Source organism: Rhyacophila brunnea, unplaced genomic scaffold (genome assembly GCF_057557595.1).
Source record: "Rhyacophila brunnea isolate RB1 unplaced genomic scaffold, BYU_Rbru_1.0 scaffold_19, whole genome shotgun sequence".
In the NCBI taxonomy this organism is placed as follows: Eukaryota; Metazoa; Arthropoda; class Insecta; order Trichoptera; family Rhyacophilidae; genus Rhyacophila; species Rhyacophila brunnea.
The window spans coordinates 14629211-14641761 of NW_028232848.1; positions in this window are offsets into that span (position 1 = coordinate 14629211).

The window sequence follows — 12551 nt, forward strand, 5'->3', positions numbered from 1 at the left end:
TTTCAGGTGAATAAACTAAATTTCGCCAGTTAAATATATTATAATATTAAATTAATAACCGTTGCTCTGATTGGTCACGCAGTGAAATTTCCGGGTAGGAATATTATAGTGCGATAAATATTTTGTAAATGCAATTATGCTTATACCGCGAGATAATTATATATTTCCAGCCAGGCAAAATGGCAAAATTTTAATAACGCGAAAATTCCCCAAAGTTTACTTACCTAACAAACTTTGGGCCAAAAATTTTATATTGTATTAAAACAACCGGTATCTCCCGAAAAATGATGCTTGATTAAAAACTCAATTAATTATTTATTTTTGATGAGGTTTCCCGCGGAAAAAAACAGAAGATCAGATATATTTTTTAAATTAAAGCAGGTTGTAGCGAAAACAATACGGCATGGGAAGCTGGTTGGCCCATAAACCAAAAATATACACGGTGGTTACAAACACTGTGTTTATTTTGTTAGAATAATATACAAAATGATACTTGCTAATTGATTGGAGATACCTAATTTCTTATTTACTCATCCTATCACACCCTTGCCCTAGAAGCACACGATGGCCGCGCGGCTTGTGTCGGTCTATAGTGTCATATAGGTTTGAATCCTGGGTCTGACAAGTATACATAATATATACAATATAGTACAGTACAATATTATTGTTTTTCAATTTGTGTATGAGTCAGAGGATGGGCCTAAAGGTTAAGCAAGTGGCTGATATCTATTTCTCGTAAAAACAAAATCTGTTAATACAAACCGCCATCTTATATGGAGGCCCATATGATCTTATTAGGATTGGATATGATTGGAAAACAAAATCACACCTGGGCGTTATAGTATAAGGCAAAGTTTTTACTATTTTCCTAGATATATTTTATATTTTACAAACATTATAATATTAAGATGGAAAAAATCGAGTGGTTATGTAAATGGGACTATTTAGGCTTTTATCTCCTGAGCATATTTTTTATATATACTTACTTATTCGTTACTAACAAAGTTATAAAAATATAATTATTTCATGTTAACACTTCAATAGTCTATGAGGTCTAATGACAGTAGTGCATACAGTAATATAAGTGAAACCATCACAAACACCTAGGCTTTGAGAAAATCACATGAATATATTGTGACCTCACCGGGATCAAACCTGGAATCCTCGGATGAAAGCCCAGTGCCTTGCGCACTGATCTATGAAGACCGCTACCCCACTGCATTTCTTCTACATTAGCATTTATGTCTTCATAGCTTAGCTTGATATAATGCCTTTTTACGTAAGATTGATCAACCTTAGAAAAATGTTTTATATTATTTTCTGCAGTGTGGAGCTTGTCCGATAATTTATTTTGGTCAGACAAGCAGAAGATTTTTACAAAGTATAAAGAGTATATAATAAATAGTCATGAAAAATAGATCGTCAAGTATCTTATAGAGAGCGGCTACCTTGTAGATCCAAACGACGATCCTATAATTGTACATCTATGTGTCTTGGCTCATCGACTTGGGGTTGACCTCGTGGCGTAAGTTGATATAAATAAAGACTTTACAAAAGAGTCCTGAGATGACCTAATTAATAAAAATGTTAACCAATTAATTAGCTCTCTTTCTCTTGAAATTCTTTCAATACCTAAAGATATTTAAAGTCTATAGAACTGAATCTTTCTAATAAAATACACAATAATAAAAATAAATTCATAATGCAAGTAAATGTAACCACGCCATCGGCGTGCGAAAGAGAAAGCATTGATAGTTAATTTATTATAGTGTCATTCTAAAGATGCATGGAATCTACAAAAACTAACCAGTAACATCTGCAAAATGTATCATTAGTTCAATAAAAACAAAAATAAGAATGACTGATCAATTTTAGTGTGTAATATTTATGACGAATCTTAACAACCTACCTTTACTCCTTGCCACTGATATCTACTAAATAATGTCCAGATAATCTTAAAAGATTTATGATGAAATAGCTAAAATTCTTGAGAGAAGGGAAACTATGTCTAAGTTTGAATTTATCAATAAAAAAACATTTTAATATTTTGCGGTGCCCGCGTACACGGTAAAAAAGTATAGCCTTATCTGTAAATGAGCATAAAATTTTACGACGGCTTTGCTCTCGCGCCTAGAATTTATGGCTCAAATATTACAATATTGGCCAAAATACCCCAAATCTCACTCAAAACATAATAAAGCTATCTTTGCAGTAAGCTTGCTTCTGTTGTAAATTAGCTAAAAAATCTTCCTTGCGGTAATAAGAATTATAAACATGAAAAAGCGGCTGATAGTAAAAATGATTACATACCTAAAAGTTTATAATAATATCTATACTAAATGAAAAACTCATCCAAAGATGTACGAAAAAATAATCTAAATTGTTAGAAACTTTATGCTGATATCTATAATGTAAGAATGCGTTTTATTTAAAATAACAGAAAAAGAATTCCTCATCCCATAAAATTTGTAGCTAATCCCATTATTATATTTCTGCAATGTGCATTATAGTATCAATTATTATTATTATTGCCACACTAAGTCATGAATGCCTTCTAAAACCATTTGATAAATAGTTTCCATTATTTTAAAGAACCATCACAGTCTATTATAAAATATGCACATATAAAATAATGCTTTAAAAATTGGAACTGTGCAAAAAACTCTTCAAGCTTTATTTTATAGGAAACGTAAAATTATATACTATTATAAGATTGATTTTGATCACCATCATCATATTCATTACCAGATGGACTCCATACACTGCTGAATGACGGCTTCCTTTAGCTTCCTCCATTTTTCTCGGTCCCTAGTTCTTAGCTGCCACATACAACAAGCGATCTCTATACGTTCGTCTATCCAACGGGTTTAATGGCGTCTTTGTGGGTGTTCTGTGCTTTATTTTGATCTGACTAAGTAAAGCAGTTCATTACCTACAATATATTATAATCAAATTAAAAGTTACCCCATTCAATTAAAATAGTGCCACGTAAACTAAATATTTTCCAAAAGTATATAAATCTAAATAGTGATACTAAATAGGGTAACTGCACAATAGACAGTATCTTGAAATATTGCATTCGCTTTAGGGTAAAAATTCTTGAAGATCGCAAACTTGTAAGTTAACTATGTTTGTAGCGACATAGAATTGAGTCGTGTGGTATCAAAGACAGAGTTATCCCATATGTTATATTATGTGGGATAGGTCGATATTGTTTGTTACTAGACGGCTCAATTAATACTTTACAGTCTGTAGATAAATGAAAGAAGAAAACTAAGAAACGTACACGATACATACGACAAAGTAAGAAAAAATATTTTGAAAGATAAATCGCTCACCAAGTGCACTAAGAAGGCCGACATAAGATCAGTCATTCAGACTGTGATAATATATGAGGTTCAAGATCCACTTAAATGCTATGGGTTTTTTTCTGAGGTATTTCAATTCTCATATCAAGTTTTGATATAAGATTCTAATAAGAATATATTGGCCTCTAACAGAGTGAAAGTTTGTATTAACCAATGACATTAATAAATGTCATTGGTATTAACACATTTTTATTTTTACGAGAAATGGATGTTAGCCAATTGATCAACCTATAAGGACTATATTCTGACTCAAACAAGCAATAATATTATGTGTTTTTGACCCAGGATTCATGACACGATATTGTAAGCCGACGCGGAAACTGTAAATGAAAATACAGTAATATATATTTTATATTAGGTACATAATGTAGATTAAGTGTCTACTACTTATCAATAATTGACAGTAAAGTATAGTTAATACCGTTAAGGTGAAGATTGTCATAATATTATCGTTTTTGGTTCAGTTTTTTGTGTTTTAGGGTTCACTGAACTTTATTAAAATTTGTTCAAGATAAAAACCGAGCAGATACTTTAAAGTTAATCGGTCCATAAGAGAGTTTTTAAATGTTATTTTTATATACAAGAGTGCCGCTTACTAAGTGATCGGTGTGAGTTTTCTTCATAAAGAAAGTTTGCAGTACCTACTTATCTATATTATGATATTATGCATGAAATATAAAATAAAAACGAAATGACGTAACTGATCCGTGTAGTGTGACAATGGCTTAAAATAATTTTACTGGCGATAATATTGGATCGAGAAAAATGTTGAAAATATCTTCATTATATATAATTAACTTCTCTTGAACATTAACCATTATACACAATAGGAAAAAAGACAAATAAAATTCTTTGAATTAATAAATTTATAGTAAATACAAATAAAGTATTACGTAGTTTTCACAGAAGAACATATTAGTAATATAGAAATGTAAAATTCAGTTGCCATTGACCAAGGTTTTGAAACCGGACTTTATACATCGTACGACTTACAAAGGGCGCATAGTGACTTTAAATATTGCCAATATCGAATGCGCGTTTAGTTTACGTGGCAAACTTTATTATTTATATTATAATAGAGACATATCGAAATGACGTAAAACTTGTGTAACAACCTCGCCCATAAAACAAATCACTTCTGATTATTTTTCTGATAGTTTAGTTAGGTAACTTCAAGTGTGCCATCTGCACTGACTTGCATTGTTGTAAACAATATGAAAAATACAAAAGTATGTAGAATGATTGTGTCAGTTTCCTGATTTTCTATAAGACAATTTAATATTTAGTATTTTAGATATACACATTGCATTTTATTTATGTAATTAATTTGAATTATAGCAGTTATCAATAAGTCATATTATCGTGAAATAGTGAAAATTATAATATGGCAGCTTATAACAATTATGTTGATTGTGTTAATATGGGTAAAGTTTTTGGTTTTTCTGATGTGTTTCTTCTTCTTTTGCGACGTTATTGTGGTCCTAAAATGAGTCCAAAAAGTCGAGAAGAGGAAATACTACACGGTGACAGCCCAAAAAACCAAATACAATGTTAGGTATTTTTTTTAATATGAAATCTATCCAAAATCTAAATATTATGTGAAACTTCAGTTAGTTTTTCTACGAATGTCCTATTTACATAAACAGACTCGCAGAGCCGACGATAAAGACTGATCGTTGTTGCCAATCAGCAATCATATTTATAACAATTACACGAAACATTTCAAGTATCAATTTAATCTTCTCAGCGTTTACTTTATTTGGTTCATAAAACACTCTATTTTGACAATATTATAAAGAGAATATTAATTAATCAGCTTATTTATTACAATAAACAATATTTTATGATATTTTCTTACACGAAATGACATCTAAAACTGTTGGAGACTATATTAAATTTAGACAATAAAACAATTGGTAATTTTCTTATATCTATTTACAAGTTATTTTTGATTCGTATTAGGTACTTTTGTTCATAGAAATAATGAATATAAGTAGACAAATATAATTGATCGTGTGCAACCGAGATCAAACCTAACGCCTGACGATGAAAATGTATTAACCTAATAGTCGAATTGTGAATAAAAAAGTGTTTGAGGTTAACTATTTATAGTACGCTCACAATGACGGAGCGGTTGCGCATCAAGCTTATAATATCGTGGGTCACTGGTTCGAATCTTGAATCTGGAAAAATCGACATGTTGTTTTTCGGGATGTGTTTTAATCTAGGATATGGACACCATAGGTTGAATTTGTGGCTAATATCTATTTCTCGTAAAAACAAAAATCTTTTAATACAACCTTTATTTTGTGGAGGCCCATTTGATATTTTTTGGATCGGATGTTTTAATAATATATATTTATATTAACTATTTCTTTTATTCAACGAATAATTCACAAGATTTAAGAATGTACCATTATATTTATTAAACATGCATAATTTTGAAAAACACTTCTGAGAAAATGTATTATAACCAATAGAAAAAATCTTTTTTGAAAAAAGTAAGCCACCCCGGGAGGGAATCGAACTCTGCATCTCTTGGGTTTACGCCCCGTCTGCGCATTTATTTTTTATACTACAAGATGACGTACAATTGCGACAAATTTTAACTATTGGCTTTTTTAATATCTGCTCATCAGCGCTCCTCGAAATCAAGCTACTTTGGCAATCGGTTTTTGTTTATTAAAGCAAAGTAGGTACCTACTGGTGAACGCGGACGGGGCGTAAACCCAAGAGATGCAGAGTTCGATTCCCTGCCGGGGTGGCTTACTTTTTTCCAAAAATATTTTTTCTATCGGTTATAATATATTTTCTCAGAAGTGTTTTTCAAAATTATGTATGTTCAATATATTTACATATATATCGTTTATGGCTCAAAATCACGTTTCTCGATCGGGCCAGATGGTCTATGACAGTAAGCGAATCTAACGTTATAAAGCTCGCATTACACTTTCTAGCAGACTGCCACGCCGATTGTCGATCCCAATTTAGAACCTGCGGTAACTGTCACATATCGTCGATTGAGTCGTGTGAAAAATAGGAAATATTCTATTTTCGTCATGAATCGAGAAATTTAACCATAATGGTGACCAGGGGGAGATAATCGGCATGAGCCTTTAAATGATATTGGATCTAGGTATCTGTCAATATTATTGAGCGCGATTTGGTTATAAGTTGGTGAGATTCCGTTGGTTTCAAGAAGGAGTAAATAAGATTGATACTATATCTGAGATAGACGCGGACAAGTCAGTATCAATTTTAGTTGTGTAATATGATACCTTACTAGTAAATTATGGAGGCCGTATATAAATTGATCCATTTAATAAAAGTACATTAAACTGAGTATGACGTCACTTCCCGTTTATTGCGAATGAGGTGGAGTAACACCACCATAAAGCAGGGCATTATGTCGTTACAGGGAAGCTCTCGGTAGTGTGTGTGCTCTAATAACGGTTCAGATATTATTATTCTATAGCAAGAACGCTGTACTCCTGTCGAGGGGATGACAAAGAAAAAATATGATAAAGCAAAGAAAAACACTCCGGGAAGAGTTTTTTTTAATGTTTAAATATACCGTCGAACAAATTAATTATGTATTTTGAATACGTTTTTTATGAAAGCTATTTTAACGTAAACACAGCGGTTAAAAATAGCTTAAACTTATTGAATAATATTAATAAAACATAAAATAAAATATTTACAAGATAAAAAGAACTTTTTATATAAGTTTTTAAATTTTCAGTTGAATCATATAAACTTGACTTAACTAGCTTAAACGATCAAAAAAAAATTGTACTTGATAGAAATAATACTGAAATGTCACATTGATTTCCATAGTATCGCACGTATATATTAATATTAATAATTTTGTTGCTAGAATCCACTTAGCAACCAATAATAGTTTTTTTTTTTACGGATTTCTTCCGAAATAACTTTTCATACAAAACAGAATTAACTGAAAATGAAATCAATTCTACTTAAAGATGGCTAAAAGTATTAAAAATGCATTGGCATTGTGTTCTGATATATTCTAAAAGTTTCAAATATATAGCTAGTCGGGAAGTTAGTTAAAAATCGATTGCAAGATTTGTACCGGACAAATAAGAATACGAGCAAAGAAAAAAGTTGTAATAAAAAATGTGAGGTCATTTAATTAGAAATATAATATTTATTTTCATCTTCAACGTTTCATGATATACTTAATGTAAATTATGTATCTACTTAGGTCATTATATCATTAAAATACGATGAATATTTTTTTCGTTATACACTATTATATACCATTAGGGTTCAATGATTTTGATTTGAATCATAAACAGTCTAGAAATCAATAAACAGGATGTGCATTACAATATTGTCTCAAAACTTACATAATTAATAAAATTAATTGAAATTTAAGTTCCTAACAAGACCCATGATGTAAATGATGAGGGAATATATTTTTATTTTTTTGTTAAGTAAGTAGGAATATAACTAGGTATTAAGATCCTATTGTTTTAAAACTACCCCATATTTAAAAGAGCTTTTATTTTAAGTCGCACATTGAATGTTTCATATTTGAAATGCCGCCCTTGATTTAGAAATAGTGAGCACCGCTGAATTACATACAGTATAATCGTTATTTCTTAGATGTGACTATTGCTAACCTTCAATAGGTGAAGATACTCTTGATGAATATGAAGAATTATTTACACAATTAATACCAAATAATATATTATAAACTTACGTAAAATAGATAGCAAAGCATATTTTGTTAATATCAAATTTGTTATTATTTTTAATTATATTATATGTATTTTTCTTTTATTTTGTTACCTGTCAATTCATGGTGGAACTGCATTATATTGTTGTCTAATTTAATAAAACGCATTTTTTTGTAGTACTTATTCCACTTTTAATTAATAAATTAGGATCCGTTTCGTCCGCCTCGGATGGACATTATCAACTGAGTGAAGTCCCTCTGAGACGGACGAAACCGGTCCTAATTTATTGATTAAAAGTAGAATAAGTACTACAAAAAAAATTGCGTTTTAATAAATTAAACAAAAATACTATATAATATGTGTTAAGTTATTTTAAACACTCTGAAAGGAATGTTTAATATTAAATTCAGTTCTGTTATTATAAAATATTCCTTATTTAATAAATTCATAAAACACAAACATGGTACTTTAACACATTTAGTGCTAACACCGTGACTGGCGCGTTTGGACTCGTTCGCCATTAGATATAATTAACGTGTTATTTAAATGTGGTAATTTAAAGGTTAGCAGTGATTGTTATTATGAAAAACAGGTGTGTGGGCACAAGGCATGAATGTCGTTTGTGTATAGTTCAAAAACATGCCTCTACCATACATTGAGTCAATACTATTTTGCAGCTAGCCAGTCACCTTTCAAGCTAATAGTTAGTTCCTATAATCGCCACATGCTTACACATAACAATTAACGAGGGCGATCATAATGAAATGACATTTCAGGTGAAGAAATATCCTGCCAACAATATTGGAATACGAATACATTCGTATATTTATTTATAAATAATGTAAGTACTGAAAGTACACAATATTTCCGCCTTATTTCATTAAATGCCAATTATACAAAATATAACCGTTTCTTTGCCAGATGTACAATAACCAGCAGACATTTTCTCGTCACTAATAATTGTGCCCCATGATAAAACCACATGTAGGACAGGTTGGGTCATGAAGATAATAATATGGAAGTATTAAGTGACACTTCAGATAAACAATATACACTTCTAACAGTACGCAACTTACGGAATAAATACATTCAGTACTTATATTTCAAATTGAAAAGTTGAACAGCACTTCTAACTTAGACCTCCCATCACATGGGGCGAACGTAACAAAGATGTAAGCGATCCTTTGTTTTATAATTTCCATTGTGTTAACTGTTTCAAACCACGAGCTTAGATTAATTTTGATAAATTTAGTGGTATTTTTTATTACAAAATGTTATATTAAATATTCATTTATTTCTAAAATATTTTATAATATTATGTGTTTATTTTTAATCGTGTGGGAATAACAGTCAGTTAATAGATTTCACTAAAACCCTGTACGATAATGCTTTAATTAATGTAATTATAACTACATAACTAATACATAACCGATCCCAATCAAAAATAAAATTCAAAAGGCGACGTTTCCTCTCCAAAATTATTCTAAAATACATATACCCACCTACTGTAAAACATTGTCGAACTTCTATGTTGAAAATCATATTTATTCATGCATCGCTTTTATATAATAGGTAACTGAATAAGCTCTCAAAAACTCCGAAGAAAAAAATGCCGGCAGTTTCCATATGTTTACATTGTTACTATCTTCCTGAATTACGTGAAATAAATCTAGACTGGTCAAGCGTTGGATCAAGAAGAACATTTGATTCGCCGCCCAATTGGTCTTAAAACGAAACAAAGTTATTGCAACCTACTAATTTGAAGAGAGACGTTTTTAACAATAATTGTCTGAACAATTGCTTTATAATGTTGGTAACACTATCTTAAGGATGTATTGTAAACTAAGTTATTCTGACATTTATCTCTTAACACAAAAATTAATAAAAAAAAGATATGTCGTATTCATTATATATCCCGGGAAGTTAACTGTAAGGCGTGATATATTTTAACACGTTTGCCCATGACCGTTCATCGTGAGTTATCAAATGTCATTGAGTAACACAGTTAACACGTCTTACTTGATTCCAAATGCATTCCATTAGAAACTGTAATAATATAAATTCTAATATTACTCTTTTTTACCAATTGTAGGTTCTAATGGGATGTATTTGAAATCAAGTAGGACGTGTTAACAATTATTGTAGCTAACCGCCTTGCTTATGAAATCGCTCCGAGTGATATCTTAGAGCATTCGAAATAACAGAAACGTGTTACCGTATTAACTATTTAGAATAGCTCTGCAAGTCAACTTATTACAACACAGCAGATGATTGAGCGACATTTCTTAGAGAGGGTGAGTGTGATATAAATTACAGACTGCATTTACCATGTGGACATATTTTTTTTATTCAAAACAAGTAAGATACATTTTGGGTACAAAATCAAAAAAATATGGTTACAGGATACGTCAATATGGTTACGTCACATTTATGGTTAGGTTAGGTTAGGTTAGGTTAGGAACTGGTTACGTAGTATTGGGAGACGAGGACATCACCGCCCGGTAGCACATAATGATATTATGTGTTGCATATTTGTCACGAGTTTACGTTATGGGCTGATAATAGAATTGCGTGCTTCTGCTAGGTGCTAGGTCCTTTCTCGACTGTCTTTAAAAAAGGTTCTTCCTTCCGGTTAGTAGAGGTTTTACGACAAGGCGAATGGCGATGCCTCTTTTGGTATAATTATGATTTTGTTTCTGAAAATGAGGTAATTTCGAAATAACTAAAATTAAATTTTGTCTGTTTATGTCAAAAAAATATTCATATTGCAATAATGCAATGAAATATCACAATGGTAACAGTAATATAACTGACAAAGGTTCTATCAAAGTAATGGATTATTTTATACCAGTCAAATATAGGGTCTAGGACGATTCACTACCGGGACAACTAGGCGCCACGCAATCGAATGAAATTCAAAAATACATAGACGTTCGTGAACTATGGATAATTTAAAAATGCATATGTAATATTATTATTTATATTTAATTTAAATTATTTTATTAGTAAGTATTTAATACTTGGTGAGAATTTAAATTTAATATGTACACGTAATTAATGATTTAATTGTGCACATGTTTAAGTTTAAATGAGAAGAGAGTTCTATTATTTTTATATTAAGTCTCAGGCATAATAATTCTCAATCCGCAATAAAAAACATTATGTTAATAGCAAAATTAATTAAAACTACTAAGTAGTAGATAAATTTCTGTCTACTTTCTATATAAAATCGGAACGAACGTCTATTCTATTTAATTAGACATTGCGGCGCGCCCAATTGTCATGGCGTCCAGTTGTCCCATTCCCTAAATATTGTATTATAATTACTATCAAAGTTAAATGTGTGTATTCAAAATATAATCACGGCGTGAAGTGCGGACAATTATATTTAAAACAAGACCAGTCGTTGCATATTTTAGTGAGAGAATCTTGAAACTTCATAATATTCGTCGGCCAAACAACGTTATAAAGCACGAAGCTCTTTTTATGGAAACTTGCAGCTGAAAAACGTCCAATGAATGGAAAAATTTTACGCTCACCTTTATCGAATAAGTTGTACTCCGTCTTCTTGTTAAGGAACGGAGCGAATAATAAGAGAAAAATGGTATCCCGTCTTGTATGCAAGAATTGTAGAGGATGGTGATTATTTTATGAAATGAATTTATATCGTATAAATCAGTACTTCACGAAGTAGGAAAAGTTGCCGTATGTACTGTGAATGGCAAGGGTTGGTAGGGACCACTGGGATACAAAAAGATGTCAAAGATTACACAAAGTCATATTTTTAAGGAAAATTGATTATTGATTTCTTATGACTAGTCTCGTAAAAAATAAATAAAACCTATTAAAAACTAATATGTAACAAGGGTCAATATTTATTATTTTTGAAAAATACAATCCCACAAATAGTAATACAAGTAAAAAATGGATTTAAAATTAATTCTGATCAAAAATGTAAGTCCCTATATGTCACAATTAAAAATATTGTAATTGAAACAAAACATACGTCATTGATTAATTTAATAAAACGATTTTTTTAGTACGTATTCCACTTTTATTATTTATTAAAATTGAACCGGTTTCATCCGCCTCAAAGGGACATTTTCAACATCAGAACCGACGAAACCGGTTCAAATTTGTTAAATAATAAAAGTGGAATAAGCACTAAAATTTTGCGTTTTATTAAATTAATCAATTATACAATGCAGTTCCACCATGAATTGACAATTAACACAATTAAAAAATTCGTTATAATTATTTTACTTAGTCACCGCCATCTTTAGATTAATAAAGCCTGAGCATAACTTTTTGCACAAGCAACGAGTGGTCCACTGCCATACTATTTATTGATAACGTACTTGCAAGCAGAGTTTGGTATTCTATAATGACTGAAGAGTATAAATAAGTTATTTATTAGTTATTGTCGTTTAGAATCGACTGTCACATTGACAAACGTCCTTGTGTATTATGACATTATTAT